Consider the following 22,039-nt stretch of genomic DNA (forward strand, 5'->3'; position numbering starts at 1 on the left):
GAAATTATTTTAATCTGTCCAATTACTTTTGGTCCCTTAAAAAAAACAGGGTGGCACATGTTAAGGAGCTGAAACTCCTAAACCCTTCATCCAATTTTAATGTGGATACCCTCAAATGAAAGCTGAAAGTCTGAACTTCAACTGCATCTGAATTGTTTTGTTTAAAATTCATTGTGGTAATGTCTATAACCAAAATTAGAAAAATGTTGTCTCTGTCCAAATATATATGGACTTAGGCTAGTTTCACACTTACGTTTTGAGGAGCTGCGGAGGGCTGCGGACTTCCTCTGTGAAGCTCCACCCTCGGCCGCTAGCTCCGCCTACTTTTGCATGCGGCCTGTATGTGGCCTGCGTACCTATCTTTAACATTAGGTACACAGGTCATGCGGCAGTATGCGGATGCTTCCGCATGCGTCGTTTTGACGATGCGGAGAAAAAAAAATTGCTACAAGCTGCGTCCTACGCTGGTCGCCGCATCATCAAAACGACGCATGCGGAAGCATCCGCATACAGCCGCACGACCTGCGTACCTAATGTTAAAGATAGGTACGCAGGTTGCATGCAGTCCGCATGCAGAAGTAGGCGGAGCTAGCGGAGGAGGTGTGGCCAAGGGTGGGGCTTCACGGAGAAAGTCTGCAGCTCCTCAAAACGCTAATGTGAAACCTGCCTTAACTGTACATGCGAGAGAAATCGCAGCATGCTGCGATTTGCACCGTATTACAGCCGAGACTTGCCAATGAAAGTCTATGGGTGCGAGAAAAAAACGGATTACACACAGACCATGCGTGTGACTTGCGAGAAATACACACCGGTGTGGTGTCCTTTAGAAAAGCCGGCAATTCAGCGCGCTGTATTGTAAAATCACACTGACAGGTTAAATAAGGATAGATAAAATAAATGCATACACATAGTATAGGTATGTATGTATATTGTAGTATAGTGACCCCTGTGGCAGCTAGGGGACGCTGTGTGTGCTCCTTGGGAAATGCATTGAGGCATATCTGTTGTGATAATGGTAGTAAAACAGTGACTGGCAGTGTAGTGAATGGCCGATATGTGTCGCAGAGGGAATCTGTGTGGTAAGTCTGATGCAATGTTGTTGTCCTGGGACCTGTAGTCCCTCAAGAGTTTGTATAGTTGTAAGGGAGACTTACTAGGCTAGTTGTGTGAGATGGGCGGGACAAACTAGCCTCACATCCACACTCCCACCTGTGGGAGTGGTTAGTAGTATATAATGTGACTGAGGTCTGGTCACATGGGCTCTGAGTGTGGATTTGAATGGTCTGTGCTGGAAGGTCCTGGAGAGAGCCCCATGTGTTGGGAGTGGCGGCTCCCTGAAGAGCACATGGCAGGTGCTCTGGACCTCGCACAGACCAGGCTGTGGAACGGATGGAGATCCGTGTTGTACTGACCGGGATCCTAATCACCACAAGAACGCAGTTATATCCCGTAAAATATCACTTTTATTAATATACCTTTAAAAACAGTATAAATGTATAGGCACAAAGGACAAAGGTAAGGGTGGTGAAACACTGAACCGCAGTACACTGTACACATAGGGGCCTGTGGTACCACCCATAGCTAACACACACAGCAGCACTAAGTAGTATTGAGATACCAGCCCATGTAAATAGAGAGAATAGTTAATAGAGTAGAGCAGGCCTGATATCAAACACCTAAATAGGTGCAAACAGAAGTATATCTACCATACCTGGTGTGTGCAGCAGATGGGGGACCCAGGACCCACCCCGACGCGCGTTTCGGAGCGGCAACGCTGCTCCTTCCTCAGGGGACATGGGGGACCAAGTGAAAACAGCCATCTTAAATACGTGGCCAACAATCAGTAAACCCCGCAGAGTACCATCACCTGCGTTCGCCGCCAACCACGGCGCCATCGCCGCCAGCCGGAACCGGAAACACGTAAGATACACGTGACCCGGCCCCAGGCAGCAGCAAGGACACCGCCGTCAGCAGAGGATGCCAACCACAGTAAAAACGCCGCCAGCCGGAACCGGAAACACGTATGAAACACGTGATCCGGCACCGAGCTGCAGCGAGGAAGCCGCCGCCAGCAAACAACGCCAACCACAGCAGTCCCGCCGCCATCCGGAAGCGGAAACACGCGGGCCCACGTGATCCGGACTCCCATGGCAGCAAGGACGCCAAAGCCGGCGCAACACAGGCGAGTATAGAATAAATCTAGGGTTTAGGAAAAATAGAAATGCAACGAAAAAGGCGCACATATGTGACAAACAATCAAAACAATATTACAGACATAAACATGTAATGAAATAACAATAAACAAACAAAGAAGCAAGTAACATGGCCAAATATATATATATCAAATAAATAAATGTAAATACATTTCCTAACGCAAAACAAATACAAACAAACAAACAGGCCAATGTTACTATGTGTAAAAATACAAATACATAAAGGGGAGACATAAATAAGACACATCAATAAAACAACCCCCTAATCTAAATATTCAATAACCTTAAAACAATATACATGCAACCCAATGATGAAATACATTAGGACCACGATACAGCTAACAAATATATCCCGCCAGCAACACATTATTCAGGCCGTTCTTCTACTTTCCACTGTAAGCATGATGGTACAATATATAACCTAAATAATGAAAAACATAAGAAAAAATTAATTAAAAACAATGTACATGGGAGCAGCAGTCACACCAAAATGCGCAACAAGGGGGATCACAAGAAGGGAGCAAACGAAATGTTCTCATTTAAGCCGTCTGGATGGATGGTCCGTAATGTCCACATCCATCTCGTCTCCAATTGCGCCAGACGTTTAGAGAGGTTGCCCCCTCTAATATTGATATATAGAAGATCGATACCACGGACGCGTAATTGGGAACTCACATTGATGAAACTCTCTAAAATGGCGCGGAAGAGTCTTCAAAGTGGTCACATCCGTGCAGGAGGTAGCCGCCTCTATGCCCAACACATGCTCACGTACCCGGACCTTCAGTTGGCGTGTGGTTAATCCCACATAAATAAGGCCACACGGGCACGTGGCATAGTATATCACATAACGAGATATACATGTGATATGTTGTCTGATGGTGAACTGTTTCATACCATCAGAAGTAGAGAAAGTAGTACATCTATCAATGTTAGGACAGGCGACACACCTCCCGCACGGAGCGCACCCACCCCCTTGCCGCATTTCATCAAGAAAAGTAGGGATACTCTGCCCAACATAATGAGTACGCGTCAATTGGTCTCGTACATTTTTAGCACGTCTGAACGCAATTGGAGGATTAGCAGGGAGGAATTTTTTAAAAATTGGGTCAACCTTCAAAATGGGCCAAGCGCTCTTTATGGCCGCACGCACCTTTTCATGCTGGGGGTTATAGGAAGTAACAAACCGTACCGTATTACTGCCACCAGATTTTCTCGGGGCTGTACTATATAACAGGTTGTTACGGTTGGAGTATTTAGCGCGATGGTAGGCCTTCTTAACACTCCGACCACTATACCCCCTTGATATAAAACGTTGTTTTAGTTCCTCCGCCCGCAACTCAAAATCGATGTCAGTGGAACATATCCGGCGAAGGCGAAGGAACTGACCCACAGGAATTGCTTGAATCATATGATGCGGATGGCAGGAAGAAGCGTGCAACAAGGTATTTGTTGCCGTTTTTTTTTTACGAAAAATGTCAGTCTGGATAAGGCCCAATCCATCCTTACGTATGGTGACATCCAGAAAATCAATTTTCTCGGAATCCCACACCGGGGTGAGACGAATGTTAAGATCGTTACTGTTCAAAGAGGCGACAAATTGTGCAAGGTCGACGGCATTGCCCTGCCAGACAAAGAAGATATCGTCGATGTATCGCGTCCAAAGAAGGACGCGATCCATCGACCCCTGTTTGTCTGACAGGAAGAGATCCCTCTCCCACAGCCCCAGGAACAGGTTGGCATAGGACGGAGCGAAGGCCGCACCCATGGCTGTACCTTGGAGCTGTAGGTAAAAGGATCCCTTGAACACAAAAAAATTGTGAGTGAGGGTGAACTCCAAAAGCTCCAGGATGAGATCCCTCAGGGCTGGAGAAAACATAGATGTATTGAGAAAAAATTTAACAGCCTGAAGCCCATCGCAGTGGCGAATATTCGTATAGAGTGATTCTACATCAACTGAAGCCAGAAGAGTATCACCCCCTAAGCACAAGCCGTCGTCCCTGCGCAAAAGGTCGCCGGTATCCTTCAAAAAGGAGGGGAAATTGAGCACCAGCGGCTGGAGGTGGTAGTCAATCCACTTATTGACCTGTTCCAGAAAATTCCCCCTCCCAGACACGATAGGTCGACCGGGTGGTGACTTACTATCCTTGTGGATCTTAGGTAGGAGATATAATGTGGGGATGGTGGGTTCTTTGACCAGTAGAGCTGAAGCCAGATCCCTGGTGACAATGTCGCCGTCCAATGCCTTTTTAAGAATAGATTCTAATTTAGAATTGAACGCCGAGAGGGGATTATATGTAAGTCTCTTATAACATACAGCGTTATTTAGCTGGTGAAATGCCTCCCTCTCGTACATTACTTTAGGCCAAACAACGACATTGCCACCCTTGTCAGCCGGCTTCAGTACAACGTCCGGAAGATTTTGAAGAAACTTAAACCGGACCCTTTCCTCCCTGGTCAAATTATCCCCTCCCCCATATCTCGGAATTTTTAGTAATTCTTCGGTCACCACCCGCACAAATAAATCAATGCTGGGACAGGTGGAAAATGGGGGGAACTTAGTGGACCGTGGGCGAATGCATGGAGGAACCTTACCTCCTAGACCGCTGTGCTCAAGTGCCAGTTCTTCCAGAATTCTCACGGCCTCTTGTTCCTCCTCTGTAGGAAAAAGACGTTGCAATTCATCATTATAGTAATACCGTTTAAACAGCAACGATCTAGCAAAAATGTGTAAATCCTTCACCAAGGTGAAGGTGTCCAACCCCGGTGAGGGAGAGAAGGATAGACCCCTACCCAGAACCGACAAATCCACCTCAGATAGTACATGATGGCTCAAGTTAATCACCTTATTGTCTCTGCCATCCGCACCAGATGAATTCAAGGGACCTCTTTTATAAGGATGGTAAGCGTGGTTACGCAATCTGTGGACTTCACTTGTACCATGTGTAGAAGTTGATGATGCAGATGTATCGGATAATCCACTTAATGAAGCAATAGAAATATTAGAGGATGTTCTACGTATAGTAGAACTCGTTTTACTTCTCCACAGGTAGACCTTTTTCATCTGATAATCTTTCAAATCTCTACTGTACTTCAATGACTGATTATCCTGAATTTTTTTCACCACTTGATCCATGGTTTTATTTAATTCCACTTCAAATTGTTCAATCCGCTCAGCTGGACATCCTTTCCGTATTTCTACTTGGGCACTATCTATAGATTTGTCCAAGTCTGTTATGTTTTTCGTATTTTGATCAATAAGTAATTTCAGAAATACTTTAGAACAACCATCACAAGCTTCCTCCCATTTAGAAATAAACTGCTCATCCTCTACTGGAAAAGTAGGGATCACTCGTACCCTAAGTCCCCTTGGAATCATATTATTAGAGCAATACTTTTCCAGGAACAGTCTATTCCACCATAGCTTAGATCTTTTTAATAGAGCTGTTTTCATTTGTAATAACTTGTCATCCCAACTGTGATCCACCACCTGCTGCGCATCCCCCACACCCGTGCCGAAGACCTGATCAGATTGTTTGAGCCAAGCCTGTTCACGTGCTCGGTAGTCCATTTTGTCCACAACCAAAGAACCTGTGCATAACACAGAAATAATACCAAAACATAAAGTTGTAGCATACATAGTTCATATGGGGAGAATCATGGTATGTAATATATACAGATAGTGTACTACCCTAAATATGTATGTCACGGACTTAATAGGGACAACTGCCAAAACAGAAATCCTAATCACCACAAGAACGCAGTTATATCCCGTAAAATATCACTTTTATTAATATACCTTTAAAAACAGTATAAATGTATAGGCACAAAGGACAAAGGTAAGGGTGGTGAAACACTGAACCGCAGTACACTGTACACATAGGGGCCTGTGGTACCACCCATAGCTAACACACACAGCAGCACTAAGTAGTATTGAGATACCAGCCCATGTAAATAGAGAAAATAGTTGATAGAGTAGAGCAGGCCTGATATCAAACACCTAAATAGGTGCAAACAGAAGTATATCTACCATACCTGGTGTGTGCAGTAGATGGGGGACCCAGGACCCACCCCGACGCGCGTTTCGGAGCAGCAACGCTGCTCCTTCCTGACCGGGGTCAGAATGAAAGAATGTCTGAAGGATGCCTCTGTGGAAGAGAGGTATCCGAGAACCAGTGCGGCAATGGCAGGTAACGAATGGAGATTCATGTTGTACTGACCGGGATCAGAGAAAAGGAAAGATAGAGTGTGAAAGTCTGAAGGATACCTCTGTGGAGGAGAGGTATCCGAGAAACCTGTGCGTTACCAGGTAACGGAAAGGGATCCGTGTTATGCTAACCGGGATTAGAAGAGAGAGACATTGTGTATGGGGCACCTCTGAGGTCAAGGGGTGTCCAGGAACCCGTGAAGGTTGCCAACGGGTAACGGTCTGAAAACCGTGTGTAATGCTGACCGGGGTCAGAGGAACTGTGGTGAAGTTGAATACGTGCAGATACTGTTCAAACTGTTACTAAGTTCCTGTGGATGTGGTTTATGTTGTGAGAAATAAACCTAAGACTCTGTTTTGATAGAAATCCGTGCCGAAGTGCGTTAATCCCGTGCCAAGCACGTGTCCCCCAAGACACGTAGTAGGCGCTATGCTACAATATATACAGTACAGACCAAAAGTTTGGACACACCTTCTCATTTAAAGATTTTTCTGTATTTTCATGACTATGAAAATTGTACATTCACACTGAAGGCATCAAAACTATGAATTAACACATGTGGAATTATATACTTAAGAAAAAAGTGTGAAACAACTGAAATTATGTCTTATCTACTAGGTTCTTCAAAGTAGCCACCTTTTGCTTTGATGACTGCTTTGCACACTCTTGGCATTCTCTTGATGAGCTTCAATATGTAGTCACCGGGAATGGTTTTCCAACAATCTTGAAGGAGTTCCCAGAGATGCTTAGCACTTGTTGGCCCTTTTGCCTTCACTCTGCGGTCCAGCTCACCCCAAACCATCTCGATTGGGTTCAGGTCTGGTGACTGTGGAGGCCAGGTCATCTGGCGTAGCACCCCATCACTCTCCTTCTTGATCAAATAGCCCTTACACAGCCTGGAGGTGTTTGGGGTCATTGTCCTGGTGAAAAATAAATGATGGTCCAACTAAACGCAAACTGGATGGAATAGCATGCCGCTGCTAGATCCTGTGGTAGCCATGCTGGTTCAGTATGCCTTCAATTTTGAATAAATCCCCAACAGTGTTACCAGCAAAGCACCCCCACACCATCACACCTCCTCCATGCTTCATGGTGGGAACCAGGCATGTAGAGTCCATACGCTCACCTTTTCTGCGTCGCACAAAGACACGGTGGTTGTAACCAAAGATCTCAAATTTGGACTCATCAGACCAAAGCACAGATTTCCACTGGTCTAATGTCCATTCCTTCTGTTCTTTAGCCCAAACAAGACTCTTCTGCTTGTTGCCTGTCCTTAGCAGTGGTTTCCTAGCAGCTATTTTACCATGAAGGCCTGCTGCAGAAAGTCTCCTCTTAACAGTTGTTGTAGAGATGTGTCTGCTGCTAGAACTCTGTGTGGCATTGACCTGGTCTCTAATCTGAGCTGCTGTTAACCTGTGATTTCTGAGGCTGGTGACTTGGATAAACTTCTCCTTAGAAGCAGAGGTGACTCTTGGTCTTCCTTTCCTGGGGTGGTCCTCATGTGAGCCAGTTTCTTTGTAGCGCTTGATGGTTTTTGCAACTGCACTTGGGGACACTTTCAAGTTTTCCCAATTTTTCGAACTGACTGACCTTCATTTCTTAAAGTAATGATGGCCACTCATTTTTCTTTACTTAGCTGCTTTTTTCTTGCCATAATACAAATTCTAACAGTCTATTCAGTAGGACTATCAGCTGTGTATCCACCAGACTTCTGCACAACACAACTGATGGTCCCAACCCCATTTATAAGGCAAGAAATCCCACTTATTAAACCTGATAGGGCACACCTGTGAAGTGAAAACCATTCCCGGTGACTACTTCTTGAAGCTCATCAAGAGAATGCCAAGAATGTGCAAAGCTGTCATCAAAGCAAAAGGTGGCTACTTTGAGGAACCTAGAATATAAGACATAATTTCAGTTGTTTCACACTTTTTTGTTAAGTACGGTATATAATTCCACATCTGTTAATTCATAGTTTTGATGCCTTCAGTGTGAATGTACAATTTTCATAGTCATCAAAATACAGAAAAATCTTTAAATGAGAAGGTATGTCCAAACTTTTGGTCTGTATTGTATATATGTCATTGACACACATATACAGTGCCTTTGTAAAAAGTATTCGCCTCCATGGAACTTTTCAACCTTTTCCCACATATCATGCTTCAAACATAAAGACACCAAATGTAAATTTTTGGTGAAGAATCAACAACAAGTGGAACACAATTGTGAAGTTGAACGAAATTTATTGGTTACTTAAAATTTTTGTGGAAATTCAAAAACTGAAAAATGGGGCGTGCAATATTATTCAGCCCCTTTAACTTAATACTTTGTTGTGCCACCTTGTGCTGCGATTACAGCTGCAAGTCGCTTGGGGTATGTCTCTATCAGTTTTGTACATCGAGAGACTGAAATTCTTGCCCATTCTACCTTGGCAAACCGCTCGAGCTCAGTGAGGTTTGATGAAGATCGTTTGTGAACAGCAGTTTTCAGTAGTGATGAGCGAGTGTACTTGGGTGGTCTCCGAGTATTTATGACTGCTCGGAGATTACGTTTTCATCGCCTCAGCAGCATGATTTACAGCTATTAGCCAGGTTGATTACATGTGGGGATTCCCTAGCAACCAGGCAACCCCCACATATACTCTGCCTGGCTAATAGTTGTAAATCATTCAACTGCGATGATGAAAACTAAATCTCCGAACACTAACCAATACTCGGAGGTTACCCAAGCAACGAGTACACTCGCTCATCACTAGTTTTCAGCTCTTTTCACAGATTCTCGATTGGATTGAGGTCTGGTCTTTGACTTGGCCATTCTAACACCTGGATACGTTTATTTATGAACCATTCTATTGTAGATTTTGCTTTATGTTTAGGATCATTGTCTTGTTGGAAGACAAATCTCCATCCCAGTCTCAGGTCTTTTGGATACTCCAACAGGTTTTCTTCAAGAATGGTCCTGTATTTGGATCCATCCATCTTCCCATCAATTTTTACCATCTTCCCTGTCCCTGCTGAAGAAAAGCAGGCCCAAACCATGATGCTGCCACCACGTTTGACATTGGAGATGGTGTGTTCAGGGTGATGAGCTGTGTTGCCTTTACGCCAAACATATCGTTTGGCATTGTTGCTAAAAAGTTCGATTTTGGTTTCATCTGACCAGAGCACCTTCTTCCACATGTTTGGTGTGTCTCCGAGGTGGCTTGTTGCAAACCTTAAATTACACTTTTTATGGATATCTTTGAGAAATGGCTTTCTTCTTGCCACTCTTCCAAGAAGGCCAAATTTGTGCAGTGTACGACTGATTGTTGTCCTATGGACAGGCTGTCCCACCTCAGCTGTAGATCTCTGCAGTTCATCCAGAGTGATCATGGGCCTCTTGGCAGCATCTCTGATCAGTCTTCTCCTTGTTTGAGATGAAAGTTTAGAGGGACGGCCGGGTCTTGGTAGATTTGCAGTGGTATGATACTCCTTCCATTTCAATATGATCACTTGCACAGTGCTCCATGGGATGTTTAAAGTTTTGGAAATCATTTTGTATCCAAATCCAGCTTTAAACTTTTCCACAATAATATCACGGGCCTGCCTGTTGTGTTCCTTGGTCTTCATGATGCTCTCTGTGCTTCAAACAGAACCCTGAGACTATCACAGAGCAGGTGCATTTATATGGAGACTTGATTACACACAGGTGGATTATTTTTATCATCATTAGGCATTTAGGACAACATTGGATCATTCAGAGATCCACAATGAACTTCTGGAGTGAGTTTGCTGCACTGAAAGTAAAGGGGCCGAATAATATTGCACGCCCCACTTTTCAGTTTTTGAATTTCCACAAAAATTTTAAATAACCAATAAATTTCGTTCAACTTCACAATTGTGTTTCACTTGTTGTTTGGTTCTTCACCAAAAATTTACATTTGATATCTTTATGTTTGAAGTCGTCTGATATGTGGGAAAAGGTTGAACAATTCCAGGGAGCCGAATACTTTCGCAAGGCACGGTATATGTCCCTGACTAATAATGTTAGTACTATGTGTGTGTTAAATTTTGGAGATGTAGGTGTTAAATTAACAAATTTATTCAGGGAAAAAAAGTGTGTGGGCGCCTGCGCAGTTTTCTTTGCCAGAGAGGAAAAGCCAGTGACTGAGAGCAGATATTAATATGAACTCTGTAGCGTGGGAAAGTTTCTGAAATTTTTCCCACGCTACCGAGTTCACCTCAGGCCGTTGCACAGCCTCAGTAACTACCGCTGACGTCACTAAACATGAGCCTGACCTGAGGTGAACTTAGCAGCATGGGAAAATGTTCACAAACTTTCCCACACTAGAGTTCATGTCCGGTCAGGTGGGGAGGCTGCGCAGGCAGCTTTTCATTCATTACACAGTGGTTTACAGCCGGGGCGGTTGCCTTAGCACTGCTCCCAGTTGTAAACTATTTAACCCCTTGAGATGGATTGCCGTGTGGGACATGACTGTATGGCAGACAAGTATGGGATATTGTTGCTTTTTTATTTTGGATTTTTTACAGGATAACAAGGGCTTTGCTTGGATTGGGAGTGTAATAAAGATGGAAAACCAGTGTGTTTAATTATTGTATTAAAATACTTTATTCTTAATGTGTGTGTATTTTTTTAACCCTTTCATACTATTGGATTAATAATGGATATGTGTCTTATTGACACCTCTCCATTATTAATCGGACTTAATGTCACCTTACAATAGCAAGGAGACATTAACCCCTTATTACCCCATATGCCACCGCTACATGGCAGTGGGATGAGAGAGGCTAAGTGACAGAATTGGCGCATCTTACAGATGCGCCTTTTCTGGGGCGACTGGGTACGGGTATTTTTAGCCGGGGGGGGGGTAATATCCATGGCCCCTTCCTAGGCTATGAATATCAGCCTGCAGCTGTCTGCGTAGCCTTTCTGGCTCTTAATTATAGGGGGACCCCACGTCATTTTTCTTTTAGGGTCCTCCTATTAGAATAGTCAGTAAAGGCTAAAGATACAGCTGCGGGCTGATATTCATAGACTGGGAAGACCCACGGGTATTAACCCCTTTCCAGGCTACAAATATCGGCCCCAGCTGTTGGCTTTCTCTCTCTGGCAAAGAAAATTGCGCGGGAGACCACGCAATATTTTTCGCTTGTGGGATGGAACTTGTGGAGCCAAAAAATAGGCTTCCACATTAATTATTCATGATTTTCTGGGCCTGTATCCATTATATGTCCATTTTGCAAGCTGGTGAGAAAATCTCGCCATACGGAAGTCACACGGATGCTTAGATGCAAGAAAATTGCATCCTCGCATTGCACACGGATGACATACAGATCACTGTTAAGGGAACATTTCTGCGATTCTCGGCAGTGAAATATGGACCGATTTTTTTTTTTTTTTTATACTGTATGTGTGACTCCGGCCTTAATCTCCAAGTGATGTGACAGATGAAACCCCTGATGGATTTATTCACTATAATGAGGCGGCAGAGTTACTTTTGACTCCGTGTGACTAACGGCACTTTTATGCACACCTAAAAAGACTGACACCGCCGGATCATAGGTCTTATGGCGTCCACCATGCCTTCATCTGCCTCATTATAGGGAATCTTATGTCAGGTGTTCTGTCACAATCAGGTATTTCAGAGATTTACATGGAAACCCTGGTGTAAGCGCTCAGCATAGAGCCCAGTATAAGTGTGTGCCGAGCATTACTGCGATCTTTAGGAGGCAGAATGAAACAAATCAGCATGTAAAGAATTGGTTTTCTTTTTGAAGAAGCATATGGCGAAACGGCGGCGTCGGGGTGGTGACATTTGAGCACGTCAACTTTATTTAAGCTCCTAGGCACTTTATGTAAGTACTAGATGGTGGCCCGATTGTAACACATCGGGTATTCTAGAATATGTATGTATGTATATAGCAGCCACATAGTATATAGCACAGGCCACGTACTGTAGTATATAGGAGCCATGTAGTATATAGCAGACAAATAGTACGTGGCCTGTGCTATATACTATGTGGCTGCTATATATACATACATGCATACATACATACATATTGTAGAATACCCGATGCATTAATACAGGCCATGCAGTATATAACAGTGGCCACGCAGTATATAACACAGCCCAAACAGTATATAACACAGCCCACGTACTATATAACACAGCCCACGCAGTATATAACACAGGCGACATAGTATATAACACAGGCCACGCAGTATATAACGCTGGCCGCGTAATATATAGCACAGCCCACGCAATACAAAACACAGCCCACATAGTATGTAACACTGGCCACGTAGTATATAGCAGCTATGTAGTATATAGCACTGCCCACGTAGTATATAGCAGCCATGTAGTATATAACGCAGCCCACGCAGTATCTAACACAGCCCACGTAGTATACAGCAGCCATGTAGTATATAACACTACCCATGTAGTATATAGCAGCTATGTAGTATATAACGCAGCCCACGCAGTATGTAACACAGCCCACGTAGTATACAGCAGTGTGGGCACCATATCTCTGTTAAAAAAAATAATTAAAATAAAAAATAGTTATATACTCACCCGCCGGGATCCAGCGAAGCTCTGGCGATGCGCGCGTGGCTGCCGCCATCTTCCGTTCCCAGGATGCATTGCGAAATTATCCAGATGACTTAGCAGTCTCGCAATGCATCTCTGGGAACGGAAGATGGTGGCAGGCGCGAGCGCATCGTAGGACTAAGGAAGGTGAGAATAGCAGGTTTTTTGTTTTTTTATTATTTTTAACATTGCATCTTTTTACTATTGATGTTGCATAGGCAGCATCAATAGTAAAAAGTTGGGGACTCACAAGGTTAATAGCAGCGGTAACGGAGTGCGTTACCCGCGGCATAACGCGGTCCGTTACCGCTAGCATTAACCCTGTGTGAGCGGTGACCGGAGGGGAGTATGGAGTGAGCGCCGGGCACTCACTGCAGGGGAGTAGGGAGGGACTAATCGGACTGTGCCCGTCGCTGATTGGTCGCGGCAGCCATGACAGGCAGCTGGCGAGACCAATCAGCGACGCAGGATTTCTGTTACGGAAGTTGCGGACAGAAAGACGGAAGTACCCCTTAGACAATTATATATAGATTTATAAAGATATTTATTTTCACTTTTGTCCTATTAAGTGAGCGCAATCTCCCTGCTTTAGTATAGTTTAAGGTACAAAAGCCCTGGTATTGTTTGGCACATGCACTTTATATATGGGGATCACTGGTTGTACCTACAGTCATGGCCAAAAGTATTCACACCCCTGCAATTCTGTCAGATAATACTCCGTTTCTTCCTGAAAATGATTGCAAACACAAATTCTTTGTTATTATTATCTTTATTTAATTTGTCTTAAATGAAAAAACACAAAAAGAATTGTCCTAAAGCCAAATCGGATATAATTCCACACCAAACATAAAAAAGGGGGTGGACAAAAGTATTGGCACTGTTCGAAAAATCATGTGATGCTTCTCTAATTTGTGTAATTAACAGCACCTGTAACTTACCTGTGGCACCTAACAGGTGTTGGCAATAACTAAATCACACTTGCAGCCAGTTGACATGGATTAAAGTTGACTCAACCTCTGTCCTGTGTCCTTGTGTGTACCACATTGAGCATGGAGAAAAGAAAGAAGACCAAAGAACTGTCTGAGGACTTGAGAAACCAAATTGTGAGGAAGCATGAGCAATCTCAAGGCTACAAGTCCATCTCCAAAGACCTGAAGTTCAAGCTGCCCTGCAGTCCGAGGGTACAACAGTGTCAACCCGTACTATCCATCGGTGTCTGAATGAAAAGGGACTGTATGGTAGAAGACCCAGGAAGACCCCACTTCTTACCCTGAGACATAAAAAAGCCAGGCTGGAGTTTGCCAAAACTTAACTGAAAAAGCCTAAAATGTTTTGGAAGAATGTTCTCTGGTCAGAAGAGACAAAAGTAGAGCTTTTTGGGCAAAGGCATCAACATTTTAGAGTTTACAGGAGAAAAAAAGAGGCATTCAAAGAAAAGAACACGGTCCCTACAGTGAAACATGGCGGAGGTTCCCTGATGTTTTTGGGGTTGCCTTGCTACCTCTGGAACTGGACTGCTTGACCATGTGCATGGCATTATGAAGTCTGAAAACTACCAACAAATTTTGCAGCATAATGTAGGGCCCAGTGTGAGAAAGCTGCGTCTCCTTCAGAGGTAATGGGTCTTCCAGCAGGACAATGACCCAAAACAAACTTCAAAAAGCACTAGAAAATGGTTTGAGAGAAAGCACTGGAGACTTCTAAGGTGGCCAGCAATGAGTCCAGACCTGAATCCCATGGAACACCTGTGGAGAGATCTAAAAATGGCAGTTTGGAGAAGGCACCCTTCAAATATCAGGGTCCTGGAGCAGTTTGCCAAAGAAGAATGGTCTAAAATTCCAGCAGAGCATTGTAAGAAACTAATTGATGGTTACCGGAAGCGGTTGGTCGTAGTTATTTTGGCTAAAAGGTTGTGCAACCAAGTATTAGGCTGAGGGTGCCAATACTTTTGTCTGGCCCATTTTTGGAGTTTTGTGTGAAATGATCAATGTTTTGCTTTTTCATTCTCTTTTGTGTTTTTTCATTTAAGACAAATTAAATGAAGATAATAATACCAAAGAATTTGTGTTTGCAATCATTTTCAGGAAGAAACTGAGTATTATCTGACAGAATTGCAGGGGTGTCAATACTTTTGGCCATGACTGTATATACAGTGCAGACCAAAAGTTTGGACACACCTTCTCATTTAAAGATTTTTCTGTATTTTCATGACTATGAAAATTGTACATTCACACTGAAGACATCAAAACTATGAATTAACACATGTGGAATTATATACTTAACAAAAAAGTGTGAAACAACTGAAATTATGTCTTATATTCTAGTTTCTTCAAAGTAGCCACCTTTTGCTTTGATGACTGCTTTGCACACTCTTGGCATTCTCGTGATGAGCTTCAAGGGGTAGTCTCCCGGAATGGTTTTCACTTCACAGGTGTGCCCTGTCAGATTTAATAAGTGGGATTTCTTGCCTTATAAATGGGGTTGGGACCATCAGTTGTGTTGTGCAGAAGTCTGGTGGATACACAGCTGATAGTCCTACTGAATAGACTGTTAGAATTTGTATTATGGCAAGAAAAAAGCAGCTAAGTAAAGAAAAATGAGTGGCCATCATTACTTTAAGAAAGAAAGGTCAGTCAGTCCGAAAAATTGGGAAAACTTTGAAAGTGTCCCCAATTGCAGTGGCAAAAACCATTAAGCGCTACAAAAAAAATGGCTCACATGAGCACCACCCCAGGAAAGGAAGACCAAGAGTCACCTCTGCTTCTGAGGATAAGTTTATCCGAGTCACCAGCCTCAGAAATCGCAGGTTAAAAGCAGCTCAGATTAGAGACCAGGTCAATGCCACACAGAGTTCTAGCAGCAGACACATCTCTACAACAACTGTTAAGAGGAGACTTTGTGCAGCAGGCCTTCATGGTAAAATAGCTGCTAGGAAACCACTGCTAAGGACAGGCAATAAGCAGAAGAGACTTGTTTGGGCTAAAGAACAGAAGGAATGGACATTAGACCAGTGGAAATCTGTGCTTTGGTCTGACGAGTCCAAATTTGAGATCTTTGGTTCCAACCACCGTGTCTTTGTGCGACGCAGAAAAGGTGAACGGATGGACTCTACATGCCTGGTTCCCACCCAGAAGCATGGAGGAGGAGGTGTGATGTGTGGGGGTGCTTTGCTGGTGACACTGTTGGGGATTTATTCAAAATTGAAGGCATACTGAACCAGCATGCCTACCACAGCATCTTGCAGCGGCATGCTATTCCATCCGGTTTGCATTTAGTTGGACCATCATTTATTTTTCACCAGGACAATGACCCCAAACACACCTCCAGGCTGTTTAAGGGCTATTTGACCAAGGAGAGTGATGGAGTGCTACGCCAGATGAACTGGCCTCAACAGTCACCAGACCTGAACCCAATCGAGATGGTTTGGGGTGAGCTGGACTGCAGAGTGAAGGCAAAAGGGCCAACAAGTGCTAAGCACCTCTGGCAACTTCTTCAAGATTGTTGGAAGACCATACCCGGTGACTACCTCTTGGAACACATCAAGAGAATGCCAAGAGTGTGCAAAGCAGTCATCAAAGCAAAAGGTGTCTTGAGCCACCCGCATCAGGTCTGACCCCATGTCTTGTGTGTTTGGCCGCCCACCTTGAGTTTGGTCCAGTGTCTGGTGTGTTGGGCTTCCCACCTTGGTTTGGGCCTCATGTCTCGTGTGTTGGACCACTTGCCTTGTGTTTGGCCCAGTGTTTCATGTGTTGGACTGCCCACCTAGGAATTGGCCCCATGTTTTGCATGTTGGACCGCCTGCCTCAGTTCTGGCACAGTGTCTTGTGTTGGGCCACCTGCCTAGGGATTCACAACGTGTCTCTTGTGCGGGTCTGCCCCCCCATGACTAGGGTGTTCGGCCTCCTGCCTTGGGTCTGTCCGTTTGTCTTTTGTGATGGGCTGTCAGCTTTGGGTCTGGCACCAGGTCTGGTGTGTTGGGCCTCCCGCAACGGGTCTTGCTCCGTGTCTCATAGGTTGGGCCATCCGCCAATGGGTTGGCCCTCGTGTCTTGTATGATGATCCCCCACCTCGAGTATGGCCCAGTGCTTCGTGTGTTCGCTGCTCTCCTCATATCTTCCCCCTTGTCTCGTGTATTGGGCCACCCGCCTTGGGTCTGGCACTATGTTTTGTGTGGTGGACCAAGTGCCTCAAGCCTGGCCGGTGTTTCTTGTGTTGAGTCACTCGAATCGGGTCTGGGCCCGGTTTTTGTGTTTTGGGCCACTCATCTCAGATCTGGCCTTGTGTCTGATGTTGGGCAGCCCTCTTAGGGGCTTACACCGTGTCTTGTGTGTTTGGTCATGAACCTTGGGTCTGGCCCTCATGTCTGGTGTGTTGGTCTGCCCACCTCGAGTTGGTCCCCATGTCTCATAGGTTTGTCCACAAGCCTTGCTCCTGGTCCCCGTATCTTGTGTGTTGAGCTTCCTGCTTCGAGACTGGCCTAGTATTTTGTGTTTTGGACCACCTGCCTCAAGTCTGGCCCGTGTTTAGTGTGTTGAATCAACCTCCTCATGTCTGGCCCCTTGATTGGTGTGTTGGGCCACCCGTCTCGGGTCCTGCCCTGTGTCTGGTATGTTGGTCGCATGCCTAGGGACTGATGCCATGTATCGTGTGTGTTGGATCACCCGCCTGAGGTCTAGCCCCCCGTCCCTGGTGTGTTGTCATCCCGCCTAGAGTCTGGTCCTGTGTTTTGTGTCTTGGGCTGCCCGACTGGGGTCTGGCCCTGTGTCTGGTGTATTGGGCTACCCGGCTAATGGGTCCAGACCCAAGACGGTTGGCCCAACACATGAAACACAGGGCTAGACCTGAGACGGGCGGCCCAACCCAACAGACATGGTGTCAGACCTGAGGCGGGCGGCTTAACACACGAAACATGAGGTCAGACTCGAGGTGGGTGGCCCAACACATCACATATGGTGACCAGATCTGAGTCAAGTGGCCCAAAACAAGAAACCCTGTGCCAGACCCTAGGTGGGTGGCCCAACACACGAGACACAGGGTCAGAACTGATGCGGGAGGCCCAACACACAAGACACGGGGGCCAGAGCCGAGGAAGGTGGCCCAACACACAAAATATGAAGCAAGTCCCAAGACGACCGGTGCAACATACAAGATACATGGCCACACCTGAGATGGGCGACCCAACACAAGAGACAGGGTCAGACTCGAGGTGGATGGCCCAACACACCAGACACGAGGCCAGAACCGATGTGGGCGACCTAACACACGAAACATGGGGTCAGAAATCAGACATGGATGGCGGTCCAACAAAATAAACATGAGGTCACAACCAAAGAGAGCGGCCCAACGCACGAATCACGGGGCCACAACCGAGGAAGGAAGCCCAACACACAAGAGATGGGGTCATACCCAAGGCTGATGGCCCAACACACCAGACATAAGGCCAGACCCAAGGCGGGCAGCCCAACTAAAGAAACACGAGCCAGATTTATTTGAGGCAGGCGTCCCAACAGATGAATCATGGCGTCAGACATTAGGCGGGCGGCACAACAAATGATACACAAGACCAGACCCATGATAAGTGGCTCAAAACATGAGACCTGGGGCCAGACCCAAGTAGGGTGTCCCAACATACGAGACATGGGGCCACACCTTAGTTGGGCATCACAACACACGAGACACGGGCTCAGACTTAAGGTGGGCAGCTCAACACAAAAAACAAGGGGCCAGATTTGATCAAGGCAGACACCAGACATGGGTCAAGACCTGAGGTGGGTGGCCCAAAACACGAGACATGGAGCCAGACTCGAGGTGGTCAGCCCAATATACCAGCCTTAAGGGCCAGACCCGAGGCAAGTGACCCATGAGACCGGGTGCCAGACCCAAGGAGGGCAACAAGACACGGGGCCAGAACTGAGGAGGGTAGCCCAACACATCACACAAGACATGGGGCAAGACTGGAAGTGGTCAGCCCAATATACAAGACTTAAGGGGAAGATCCAAGGCAGTCAGCAAAATATACCAGACTTAAGGCGGGCAACCAAACACATGAAACACGGGGCCATACTCGACATGGGCAGCCCAACACACCAGCTATGGAGGGCTAGACCTGAGATGAGCTGCCCAACACATCAGTCACAGGGCCAGACAAGGAGCCAGACCCGAAGCAGGCAGCCCAACACACTAGACATATGGCGAGAACAATGGCAGGCACCCCAACACAGGAAACACGGAGCCAGACTCCAGGCAGGCAGTCAACACACCAGACACGGGTCCAGAACCAATGTGGGTGGCCCAACAAATGAGACATGGGGTTCCACCTGAGGAGGGAGGTCAAACACACAAAACACCGAGCCAGACTCAAAGCGGTCAGCTCAATATACTAGATAGTAGGGCAAGATCCGAGGCGGGTGATTCAGCACATGAAACATGGGGCTAGACTCAACGATGGTGGCCCAACACACCAGACAGGGGGACCAAACCCGAGGCAAGTAGCCCAATACACCGGTCATAAGGCCAAACACGGGGCAAGACATGAGGCGAGTGGCCCAACACATTAGTCATATGGTCGGACCTGACACCAGACACGGTGCAAGACCTAAGGAAGGCGACCTAACAAGCAAGACAGGGTTCAGACACAAGGCGGACAGCCCAACACACCAGACACATGACCAGACACAAGGGGGATGGCTCAAAACACCAGACACGGGGTCCAGACCCGAGCTGGGCAGCCCAACACATGAGACACATGGCCACACCTGAGGCGGATAGCCCAACACACTAGACATGGGGTCAGACCCGAGGTGGGTGGCTCAATACAGGAGACATGGGGTTAGACCTGAGGTGGGCATCCCAATATACGGGGTCAGACACGAGACAGGCAGCCCAACACATTACACACAGGAGCCAGATCTGAGGCAGGTGGCCTAAAACACAACTGACTGCCGGCCAGAAAGTAAAAGCAGAGCACAGCGGTGACGTCACCGCTGTGCTGTGCTTTCACTTTACGGCCGGCACTCAGTCAGTGCGGGAAGCAGACAGCTAGGGACCTGACGGACACCGGAATGTGAGTATGTACGGTTTGGTTTTTTTTACATTTACGATGGTAACCAGGGTAAACATCGGGTTACTAAGCGCGGCCCTGCGCTTAGTAACCCAATGTTTACCCTGGTTACCCGGGGACTTCGGCATCGTTGGTCGCTGGAGAGCTGTCTGTGTGACAGCTCCCCGTCGTGATCGTTGGTAAATCGTTTTGTGTAACGGTACCCTTAGGGTCAACCCAAGGCCGATGGTCCAATACAGCAGTTATGAGGCCAGACTCTAGGTGGGTGGCCCCACACAAGAAACACAAAGGCAGATTTGATTGAGGCGGGTAGCCCAACACACAAAACACGAGGTGAGACTCGAGGTAGGCGGCCCAACACACCACACATGGGGACCAGACCTGAGACAAATGGCCCAAAACATGAGACCCAGGGCCAGACCCAAGGGGGGCGGCCCAACACATTGGACACGGGGCCAGAACAGAGGAAGGAGAGCCCAACACATGAGACACATTACCAGAACCGAGGAAAGCGGCCCAACAGACAAGACATGGGGCCAGTCCCAAGTCGGGTGGCGCATCATACGAGACACGGGGTCAGACATGAGGTCGGCAGACCAAAACACCAGACGCGAGTCCAGACCCAAGGTGGGCGCCCCAACACAAGAAACACGGGTCCAGACTCAAGGCGAGTGCCCAACACCCCAGACATGGCACCAGACCAGAGGTGGGCAGCCCAACACACGAGACATGGGGTCAGACATGATGCCCAACACACAAAACACGGGGTCAGACTCGAGTGCGGTCAGACCAATATACTAGACAGAAGGGCAATACCTGAGGCGGGTGACTTAGCACATGAAACATGGGGCCAGATTCGACATGGGCGACCCAATAAAACAGACATGGGGGCCAGGCCAGAGAAGAGTAGTCCAACACACCACTCAAAGATCTAGACACAGGGCCAGACTCGAGGTGGGCGGTCCAAACCACTAGACATATGGCCAGACCCAAGGAGAATGGACCAATTCGCAAGACATGGTGTCAGACACGAGGTGGGTGGCCTAACAAACCAGACACGGGCCAGACCCGAGGAGGACGGCTCAAAAGACCAGATACGGGGGCTAAACCTGAGCTGGGCAGCCCAACACACGACACACATGGCCACACCCAAGGCGGACAGCCCAACACACCAGACACGGGGCCAGATTCGAGGTGGGTGGCCCAACACAGGAGACATAGGGTCAAATCTGAGGAATATGGCCCAGTACATGAAACAAGGGGTCAGACTTGAAGCGGGCAGCCCAACACACTACTAACGGGCCAGACAAAAGGAACACTGGCCAGAATCAAGGAGGTGGAACAACACATTAGACACTGTGCTACAACTAAGGAGGGTGGCCCGACGCATGAGACAATGGGCCAGAACCGAAGAGGGCAGCCCAGCACAGGAGACACGGGGCCAGAACCCAGGAGGGTGGAAGAACACACAAGACACGGGGCAAGACCCAAGTCAGGCTGCCCAACACATGAGACATGGGGCCACAACTTAGGATGAACAGATAAATTATGGGGTCAGACCTTAGGCAGGAGGCCCAACACACGATACACAAGGCCAGATCCAAGGCAAGTGGCCCAAAACACGAAACCCCGGGCCAGACCTAAGGAGGGTGGCTGTTGTGAATTCCGTTCTCAGACTCCCTCCTGTGGTCATGAATGGTACTTTGGTTAGTTCTGCTCTTGGACTCCCTCTGGTAACTTTGAGCGGAACTGCTGGTCTCTGAGGTTTGCTTTCTCAGCTGACCTCGTTTACTGTTAGGCTGGCTTCCCTATTTAACTCTACTCAGATCGTTACTTCATGCCAGCTGTCAATGTATCAGTATTGGTTCAGATCTCTCTTGGACTTCTCTGAGGACCTGTCTACTCCAGCAGAAGCTAAGTCTTTGCTAGTTCATTTGTTGTTACTGCTTCCTGAATATATTTCTTAGTACTG

At 46.7% G+C, this 22,039-nt stretch overlaps 1 long non-coding RNA gene across 1 annotated transcript; it reads right to left on the minus strand.

The window, feature by feature from the left end:
* Positions 1-1,457: 1,457 nt before the first annotated feature.
* Positions 1,458-5,118, minus strand: LOC143773693 (uncharacterized). The gene is made up of 3 exons (XR_013215309.1): positions 5,056-5,118; positions 4,806-4,868; positions 1,458-2,634 (listed from the first exon to the last, which is right to left on the minus strand). It is a non-coding gene; the product is annotated as an uncharacterized LOC143773693 (long non-coding RNA).
* Between the last annotated feature and the right edge of the window lie 16,921 nt (positions 5,119-22,039).

This window comes from Ranitomeya variabilis, chromosome 5 (assembly GCF_051348905.1).
Source record: "Ranitomeya variabilis isolate aRanVar5 chromosome 5, aRanVar5.hap1, whole genome shotgun sequence".
NCBI lineage: Eukaryota > Metazoa > Chordata > Amphibia > Anura > Dendrobatidae > Ranitomeya > Ranitomeya variabilis.